The sequence below is a fragment of the Paroedura picta genome, chromosome 2 (genome assembly GCF_049243985.1).
Source record: "Paroedura picta isolate Pp20150507F chromosome 2, Ppicta_v3.0, whole genome shotgun sequence".
Classification (NCBI taxonomy): Eukaryota; Metazoa; Chordata; class Lepidosauria; order Squamata; family Gekkonidae; genus Paroedura; species Paroedura picta.
Window position 1 is genome coordinate 150,669,494 of NC_135370.1, and position 9,643 is coordinate 150,679,136.

A 9,643-nucleotide genomic window follows, 5' to 3' on the forward strand; every position below is an offset into this window, starting at 1 on the left:
TACACCAAACTGGGTGTGATTTGATAGCTCATTGAGGTTCTTTTGTAAAGGAGGGGATATTTTTCACGCTCCCTGTGCAGCCTACCTTTGCTGGCTTCTTGTGAGCAAATGTTTGCTTCCTTTGAAAATATCAGATGGATGCTGGGTAGCTAAACTGTACCAGGATGTTCCAATTCCCTTTGGTTTTGGCACTATATCCTAGCATCCTGAAGCTGGTAGCCGACTTTTAAATACCTGCCTTTATTTCCTGATGTGTTATGCCTGACACAAAGAACCTGAGCTTCTGTTGTAAAAAAAACTGGAGGGGGGACTCTTGAGTTAATGTGGGCCAAGATGGTTCAAATGCCTCCATTTTTAGCACCCTGTATCCTCTTGTGGCGCAGGGTGGTAAGGCAGCCGACATGCTGTCTGAAGTTCTGACCATGAGGCTGGGAGTTTGATCCCAGCAGCCGGCTCAAGGTTGACTCAGCCTTCCATCCTTCTGAGGTCGGTAAAATGAGTACCCAGCTTGCTGGGGGGTAAAACAGTAATGACTGGGGAAGGTAATGGCAAACCACCCTGTGTATTGAGTCTGCCAAGAAAACACTAGAGGGCATCATTCCAAAGGTCAGACATGGCTCTGCTTGCACAGGGGATACCTTTATCTTCTTCCTGGGCCCAGTAGCCAAAGATTAGATTCCTGGCCTTATTTTTTGATGAGCTATACCTCTCACATTCAGATCCTTTTATTATTATAGGTCTTTCTTTGCTGCCTCTCCAGGACAAAACTGCTTAAGGGAGCTCACACCATATTCAAGCAACATAAAATTGTAAAGCCAGTCCACAATAACAGAGCAAAAATCATTACTCAGCAGCCACAAAAAACCCACTTATAAGCTAGGAACAAATTCTCCCAATACTCCTAGCTGCAGAGAAACAGGAGTGCCTAGCAACAGAACAAAGACCTGAAACCAGTTTTCCCAGTACCTAGATGGCCTTTCTAAATGTTGATTAGACAATGCTTTTTCACGGTTCTCCCCGACACTCTGATATTTGTTTAGATCTTAAAATGAAAAGGCCTCTCTGCTGCTTGTCAAGATTCCACAAACCTGTACAGCCTAGTCCTCTGTATGCATGAATAGGATCATACCCTTAGTCTGCAAACTTACTAAGGACATAATTAGGCTGAGTTATAGGAGAGCCGTTATAGGATTTGTCATGTGTCTGGTAACAGCTACCACCGGGAAATTAAGATGGGGGGGGGAGCATGGCATAATTTTTTTCTGGCATTTTCCCTGTTTTAAATGGTCTTCCCAGCACTACTATTTACCCTGCAGAGGAAACATACAGGTACCATACAAATCTGGTAGTACCACTCTGTGCATCTTAAGAATCTCAGCCAAAGCCCTATGAGCCATCAGTTGCTCAAACAGACATGGACCTATTGTTGCTCTGTTGCAAAGATGTCTAGTAAGCTGTTCTGCATCTTAACATTGGAACTCCTCTTGATCAAAGCCAAGCCTTTCTTTGAAGAAATCAGAGCTACTAGAGTCCAAGATGAAACTCTTGCCTGATTTGAAAACACACACTATAGACCCCACATCCAGACTCCATATCCATTAAATTCTGCTGCTAAGTAGACACGGGCTACACTCCTACAAACACTTTCTTGGGAGTAAACTACACTGAATAAAGCAGGGCTTGCAAAGTATACTTGTTTAGGCTTGTTCAGTTGTCTGTTGCAGAGTAATTGATCATAGAATCATAGAGTTGGAAGGGGCCATACAGGCTATCTAGTCCAACCCCCTGGTCAACGCAGGATCAGTGCTGGGCAATATTTTTATTCCCATGAACTTAGTTCTTTGGCTAATATAAGATGTGGCCGAAATTATTTTGCAGTTGTTCAGAAAAAAAGGTCTTGGTTTCAAGGAGGTTTTTCTCTGCTTGAGAAGCCATAGAGAAGATGTCCATTTGGATTCCAGGCCAACATGTGTTGCGTATGAGACAGTAAACACAATATTTTTTAAATGCATGCTTTTTTTGTTTGACCTCTGGCTAAGCTAGTATGCTATTTTGTACTATTTACATGCTTCATCTTGTAGCACACTCTGCATTTCCCAAATAAATATTAGAACAAAGTATGAGCTCAGTGACACCTTTAAGACCAGCAAAATTTTATTCAAGGTATAAACTTGCACACAAAAGCTTATACCTTGAATAAAATGTTGTTGGTCTTAAAGGTGCCATGGGACTTAAACCTTGTTCTACTGTTTCAGACCAATATGGCTACCCACTTGAATTTAAATAAATATTGATCAATCACTGACTCTAAATATTTATTGTTCAGCCAGTTTGGTTTAGTGGTTAAGAATGGCGACCTCTACTCTGAATAACTGGGTTTTATTCCCCACTTCTCCATATGCAGCCAGCCAGGTGGCCTTGGACCAATCACAGTTCTCTCAAAGCTCTCTCAGCCCTACCTACCTCACAGGGTGTTATATTGAGGGGAGACAAAGGGAAGGCAATTGTAAACCACTTTGGGCCTCCTTTGGGTGGCAAAAAGTAGGGTACAAAACCAGCTCTTCTTCTATTAAGAATCACTTAAGAGCACTCCATGGATGTGATGAAAAATATGGTGGTCATGAGATGATTCGAAGGATTGGTGTTGATCTTGCGGGGATCTTTGAAAATACACTCTGCCCCACTGAGTGTGCATACAAAAGATCATGACAAAGAATGTTGAGGGAAGATCAGAACCAAGCAGGGGGAAAATCCTGTAAAGTGGACAGTTAGAGGACAATGTTATCTGACTGCTCAAAAACCAAACAGTGCTCCAGTTAGGAAGACAAAGCACAGCCAATTCTCGTAACGCACAAGTTTCCGGTCTCACCAAAATCGCAACAAAGGAGGTGATATTTTTCCATGCTTACTCTTGCCCCTCGCCATCACTCAAAAAGAACAGCCAATGAACTGTTGTGTTCGTGCTTCCCTTTAAAAACTGTTTTTTAAAAACCCCAAACCACCTGTAGCAACGCATATTTGTTCATTCGATGTATCAGAAAGACCTTTCTCGCTGGTGTGGGAGCTGGCACTTAATCGTTTACACGCTCTTACAGTTTTTTTTAAAAAATCCCCCCCCCGTGCAATTTCTGGCTGAAATTACGGGCAGTATTGAACAGGGGAGCTGTATTGTGCTCGGAAACTTTACAGACAATTGCTTGTGGAGGGATTTCAGCTGAAGAAGCATCACTTATTTGTTGCTTTTGTTGGTTTAAGGAGGAAAAAATGGCGATCGCGACACCGGAAGCTTGGGTGCGAGAGCTTAGGGAGGGACATTCTTGCTACCGCTATATTGAGAACACACAGGTCTTTTTCGAATGTGTTGCAGGTTGTTCTCAAGAGTCTAGCGGGTTTTTTTAAGGGAAAAACAGTACAAAGAAACGATTTTTGGGGGAGTGTTGCAGGAGTGTTGCAGATTGTGTACGACGTCGTGCATAATGTTAAAAAAATAGTGTTTTAGTTAAATAGTTAAAAAAATAAAAAAATGGTAAGACTTCAGCAACATTAACGCTGTGCAGAGGCTCAGGGATTTGACCCAACACAAACAGAATGGCAACTTGGCAGGCTCCCACATTCAATTGGGGATATCCTCCAATTTCCTATAAAGAAAAGCATACAAGGTTAATGTTACCAGCTTTTCCACTAATGAAAAGGCTGGAGCTTCCCTTTGAGCAACGAGAAGCTCTGCCAGGGATAACAGGACCTATGTGGAGAAAAGGCATGGGGGACAGAAGGCAAAAGAATCAGATGAAATCAAGTAGAAAAGCTGGGAGGATCCAGCCAAGAGTCCCCCCTACACAACAAACCTTATTTTCTCGTTGTCCAAAGGGCGGGGAAATTCCTGGAGATTCAAGGATGGAGCCTGGAGAGGGCAAGGTTTGGGGAGGGGAGGGGAGGGGAGGAACCTCAGGAGTATATAATGCCTTAAATGCCTTAATGGGAACTCAGCAAAAGAAACAGCAGCCGCCACTATCTAGGAAGATGGTCATCACCAATTTCAAAGTCATTATTTGCTGTTCTTTACTGTTTTTGTTAATTTTATTGGGGATTTTAATGGGAGTCTTATTGTATGGGGGTTTGTTATGTAACCCACCATGAGCTGATTAGCCAAGAGTGGCAGGAAATAAACTGAATTAATGATAATTATTATTACACTTAGGCAGCTCTGCTGGTGCCTTCAAAACTTCACACACCAGAGTAGTTGAGTGCCTTTGTGGTAGGAGCTACTAAAACGCCATGAAGCAAGCCACTTCCTCCTGGGGGACAGATCTCAGTCTTCTGGAGAAGAACTGGAATTCCAGGAGACCTCCAGGTTGGCAGTGCCAGGAAAAGGACACGTCATGCTTTTGAGGAGGGGGATGGAGCGCCACAGGGACCCGATGCCACAGAATCCATCCTCCAAAGCTGCCATTTCCTCCAGGGGAACTGATCTGTCCCATCCAAAGATCAGCTGTAATTCTGGCAGAACTCCAGGTCCCACCTGGAGGCTGGCGACCCTAAAGAGTGAACTTTATATGCCCTCTGGACTACATAGAGCAGAGTAAGATAAAAATGCATTTGAGAACTATATTTTCTCTCCCCACCCACCCCATGAAGAGTTCTGGGAATTCAGAAGTTTGCTCTCTAATTCTTTCTTTAAAAAAAAAAAAAGAATGGAAACTGTTACGTTCTACCATTCTACTTACCATAAACAAAGTAAATATATTATAAACAGCAGCAGTTTAAAACAGTGCAAAAGTCAAACAGGACATTAAAATGCTTTGAAACAGGCCTGCTAAAAACAGCACGAGGCAGCAGCAATAAAAGAAATGGCACGTGACATGTTGATGCGTAAAGAGGCCCCCGTGTACAACTAAACCTGACATCCAGCTGAGAAGCCCTCCAAAATGAACATTTTTTAAAGCTGAGGGATCAGAGGAGACTGCAGGAAAGCTCCTCTCCTGATTGATGAAGGCCAGGATTATGGGCAACATAAACAGGGCGCCAGCAGCTGATGGGCAGCCGAGGACAAATAAACACGACCCAGCAAGCACTCCTGTCCCAAGACTTCCAGATTTTTAAATGTAAAAAATGGCACGGTTTAATTGACTCTGGGGACAAGCTGGAAGCGGTGTTGGTAGACTCTGAACTTCCACGCCTGTTATGGCAGACATCACTGGAAATGATGGCTCTTGGGTTGGGAACTAACTGAAATTCCTGGACTGTCTTCCAGCCAGCCCTGAATAAAAAGTGTAATAGTATTAGTGAAACACCGTAGTAGTAGTAGTAGCAGCAGCAGCAGCAGCAGCATATGGAACAGTGACCAAGACAGCTGTTTCAAGAATGGCTGCAGCTGGCAAGCCAGCCATATCCACCACCCACTTATCACTGGACAAGAGATGGAGGGCCCAGCTGTGGTTTGATGACAGATCCTCCTCCATCAATGCAGAAGGCTCTGGCTTTAGTCCCTGGCTTTTGCAGAGAGCTGCTGCCAGCACACAATGCTAAGATGATTTCCACTTGGTATAAGGAAGATTCATGTGTTCAAGTGAGAGGAATCGGGAGCACTCCCAAACTAGGAGCGTGGTCCTGCAGAAGACGCACAGCTTCCTCCAGAACAAGTTTCCAAACTCATAGCGCTTCCGTTTAGTCCAGATTGATTCATCTACACATGTGGGCTCTCCCTGAGACCAGACCCAGGTTCAGGGTCTCCACCGCCGCCCCAGTATTGAGTTGAATTGTCGGGACACGGATAGCAAAGTACTCCAAATTCCCAGATTACCTAATACAAGGCAATATACTACTGTTGTTTTTAAAACAATGAGGCAAAGGTTCAGGGACCAGCCTAATAATGTGTGGAATTCTCTTATTACAAAGTGCCTTTCCATTAACAGAAACCTTATACTTCAACACGAAGAAAAGAACCTGGCACAGCTTGTAACTAGACAAAAACTTTCTTGTTTGAGGTGAACCAATTAGAAACACAGGAGTGCCTTGACAGTGCAGTCCTGTCGGTACAGATTTTAATAGCCTTTTAACTGTAGAACTTCTTTGTGTTATATTGCATGTCGCTGTCCGGCCTGCGCATGGTGCACCTCCCAGTGAGCCACCGGAGGGCGATCCAGAGGCTGTAGCCAACCCAGGTACTTTGCCCGGGCCACACACACATGCTCCCCCATGCCGTCTGTAGACCCCTGCCATGGAGGATCACATCAAGGATTGGGGCCTAGCCTGATCCTCTAAATCAGGGGTGGTCAAACTGCGGCCCTCCAGATGTCCATGGACTACAATTCCCAGGAGCCCCCTGCCAGCATTCGCTGGCAGGGGGCTCCTGGGAATTGTAGTCCATGGACATCTGGAGGGCCGCAGTTTGACTACCCCTGCTCTAAATGATGAGCAGCCTCCAGGCTGTTGAGGGGAGAGAGAGGCTGCTGCTTCAAGGGCATGGGGGGCACCGTGGTACTTAGAGCAGGGCTGGTCACTGTGGTGAAGGAGAAAGGGAAGGGGGGGAGGGAATATAAGAGGGATGTTGGGCAGCTCTCGTTGCTCCGGCGAGACGGGCCTCCAGTGTGCGCGCGCCTGCCCATGGAGAGAAAGGCATGGAGGGGCTCCAATAGAGGCCAGCAGGCAAGTGAGAGAGGGAGGCAAGAGAGGCAGAAGGAAGAGTAAGGCACACGCGGCTGCAGGCAACCCACCTTCTACAGAGCCTCCGACTGAGGTGGTAAAAGTGCGCCGGGCCACGCTTGGACTTGGACTCTGAGCTTGCCCCTTGATTTGGTTTCAGCTTCTCAGGGAGTATTTAAGCAGTAACCAGGTGCGGCCTAGTAGGGCTGCACAGTCACCAAAGTCAAAGAAACAAAGTGGTGTGTGGCCTGAGGAATGAGGGCCTAATACTGCCATCTTACATCTCTTAGCACAGTCGCTGTGTGAGTACTCTAAGTGCCTAGAAGGTGTAAGTGGGAACTTTACAACACATTTAATTTACGGCAAACAGAACCCTTTGTACAAGGAAAGCAAGCATTTAATAACAGCTTTTAAAGGACATCAGATCAATTGAAAGCCCTCTGCTTCCATCATTAAGACAGAGTGAAAGCCCTTACTTTAAAACGTTTTGTTGCTTTAGGCATCAGAGGCAGCTTTTAAAAAAGAAGACATAATCAGACTAAATGAGCGGAGGAACCAGGAGACATTTCAGAGAAATGGAATCATAATTGTAAAACCTATTTTAAGCATTACAAACTCCAGTAATACAGCAAGTTGCTTTTTTGTTGGGCCTGGGATTTTACTCAGTGTACATCCAGTGCCTATTGTCTCATCTTTCAACTAGTGCAACTCAAAAATTCTTCCTATCAAGCCTGCCCAGATCTGATAGCACCACCAAACCTCTTTGTTCAGGAAACCACCATCATTTTGAGTGAGGTGTAGTTTTTCTTCTGACAGATTTTGGCTCCATCTCAAGACTGAACCAATTTCTGTCCATTTGGGGCACTGGGACCAAGATAGGTAGTTTTTCACAACTCTCTTTTTAAAGTGTATTTTTATTTTAAAAACAAGACAGTACACCAAACATCTACCAGGTTTGTTTGCATATTCAAAACACCTTTGTTTTAAAATTTGATTTTTTCTGTATCTCTTCCATCTCTAACATACCTATTTTTTAAATTGTTCAATTTCTGCTAGTATATATCTTTGTTGGGTTTTGTTAATGCCCTTGCTCCAATCTCTATTTTTTCTTACTAATATTTTAGTAGGGCTGTTTTGTTTTGTTTTTCCTTCTTGGCAACAGCTGCTAATAATATTCCTCTAATGAAAACTTTCCTTGCGTCTCAAATTGTAGCCAAGGATATTCCTCCTATATTATTAATTAAAAAAAAATTATTCCAGGTGTGTTTTACATAAGTTTTTCACATCAGCCTGTTACAAAAGATAGTATTTATCTTCCTCTTGGTTTTCAGTTCCAGGACCTTTATAGGGTTATGATCTGTGAACAGTCGCAGTTAAAAATCTGCTTTATCTAAATTAATTTGTTGATATCCAAGTGTTATTTTTGAATACGGTTGATGTAAATCAAGAACAAAATATTGAGATATCTCACTTTTAGACATTTGATCCTCTAGGTGTCTTCTAACTGAAGCATTTCCAAAGCCGTAAAGAGTGGGCAGTATAAATATCCAAATAAATAAATAATATAATATATTGGAATACATTTTCATTAATTTACCATGTTTAGGAATTTTAGATCTATCCTTCTTTTGATCTAAAACTCTATTTATTAAATACGTGGGTTCGGTAGACAAGGACACTCAGCTCCAACAACCAGTTTCACTGAAACAAGGAACACTGAATATTTACTGAGATGATTTTTAATGTATTAATTTTGCTCTCCAGTGTTGATGCCATGACTGCTTCTTCTCTTGAGCTCTTGGGTGAACTTTGCCTTGGTTGCTTGAAGATTCTTCCGCCAATAGCTTGCCTTGTTCTTTTGCTTTAATTACTTTCCTCCATTTTGATAAATATACCTCTATTGGTAATGGTATTTTCAATTGTATTTTATTTTCTTCTCTTGTAGAATCTGTCTCAAAAACTATCGTTTTCTCTACCATATTTGTTGGTATATCCTGAAAGAGCTGCCCTTCATTTTCTATTACTTTAAATGTGGATTATCATTGCTTCTTTAATCTTGCATCTCATGTTTTCTTACGAGCAAACTGACAGCTCTTTTTCAAATACTGCTGGATCCCCTTTATTTAACATACTTGTTTACTTAGCTGAATTTCTATTCCACAACTCCAAAAGGGCCACAGATGAGTAAAGACAGAAACAAACCAGCAAAATCAGAAAATATATCCAATTCCACCTAAATTGTACTATTCTTGATAAACTGTGGCCAGCCAGCTGAAATTAAGAGAGCATTCCCTCTGTATATTATTCAAACTCAGATTTTGATGGATCTCTGGGTAAAACAAAATCCACTATCATAGGGAAGCCAGCCTCTGTGTGCTGTTTCTGTTTGAACTTGGCAGGTAGATGGTCTAGTGACCAAGGTGCTCTCTGACAGGATGGACAGAATGTGGTCTCAGAGGCCACAAGAGAAGTTCATTCCAACAACCTTCTTTCCCATTCTTCTAAGCTCTTCCCCTTTCTGTTACTTACAGTAAAATCTCTATTGTATACAAATTACATGGAGTGTAGCATTTACTTCCATTGAATATGACAGCACAGCATGTATATGAAGCAAACTAAAAGGAAACATTCAAGTACCACTTCTGTTATTGTTCTTGCTTTCCTTTGTAGTGGTACACAGAGCCCAGTGGAAATCAAGTGAGCAGGTCTTTAGTCTTGCTTTAAGTGGTATCCTTCGTCCCTCCCTCTCAGATTTGAAATATCCCAGAATCCCCAATATTCCCAAACTGAAAACTTCTTTGTTCCACATTCTTGTCAGCAACCCACTTACCCTCAATCTGTAATTTTTTCATTAGCCAAATTCTACATTTCGTGATAGCCGCTCTTCTGGTATGGGATGCAGCATTACAAGCTGAACAACAGTTTTTGGCAAAATATGATTTTGGCACTATTGATTTCAAATAGCATATTCTAAAACAGTTCTGTAGGGCCTACAAAATGG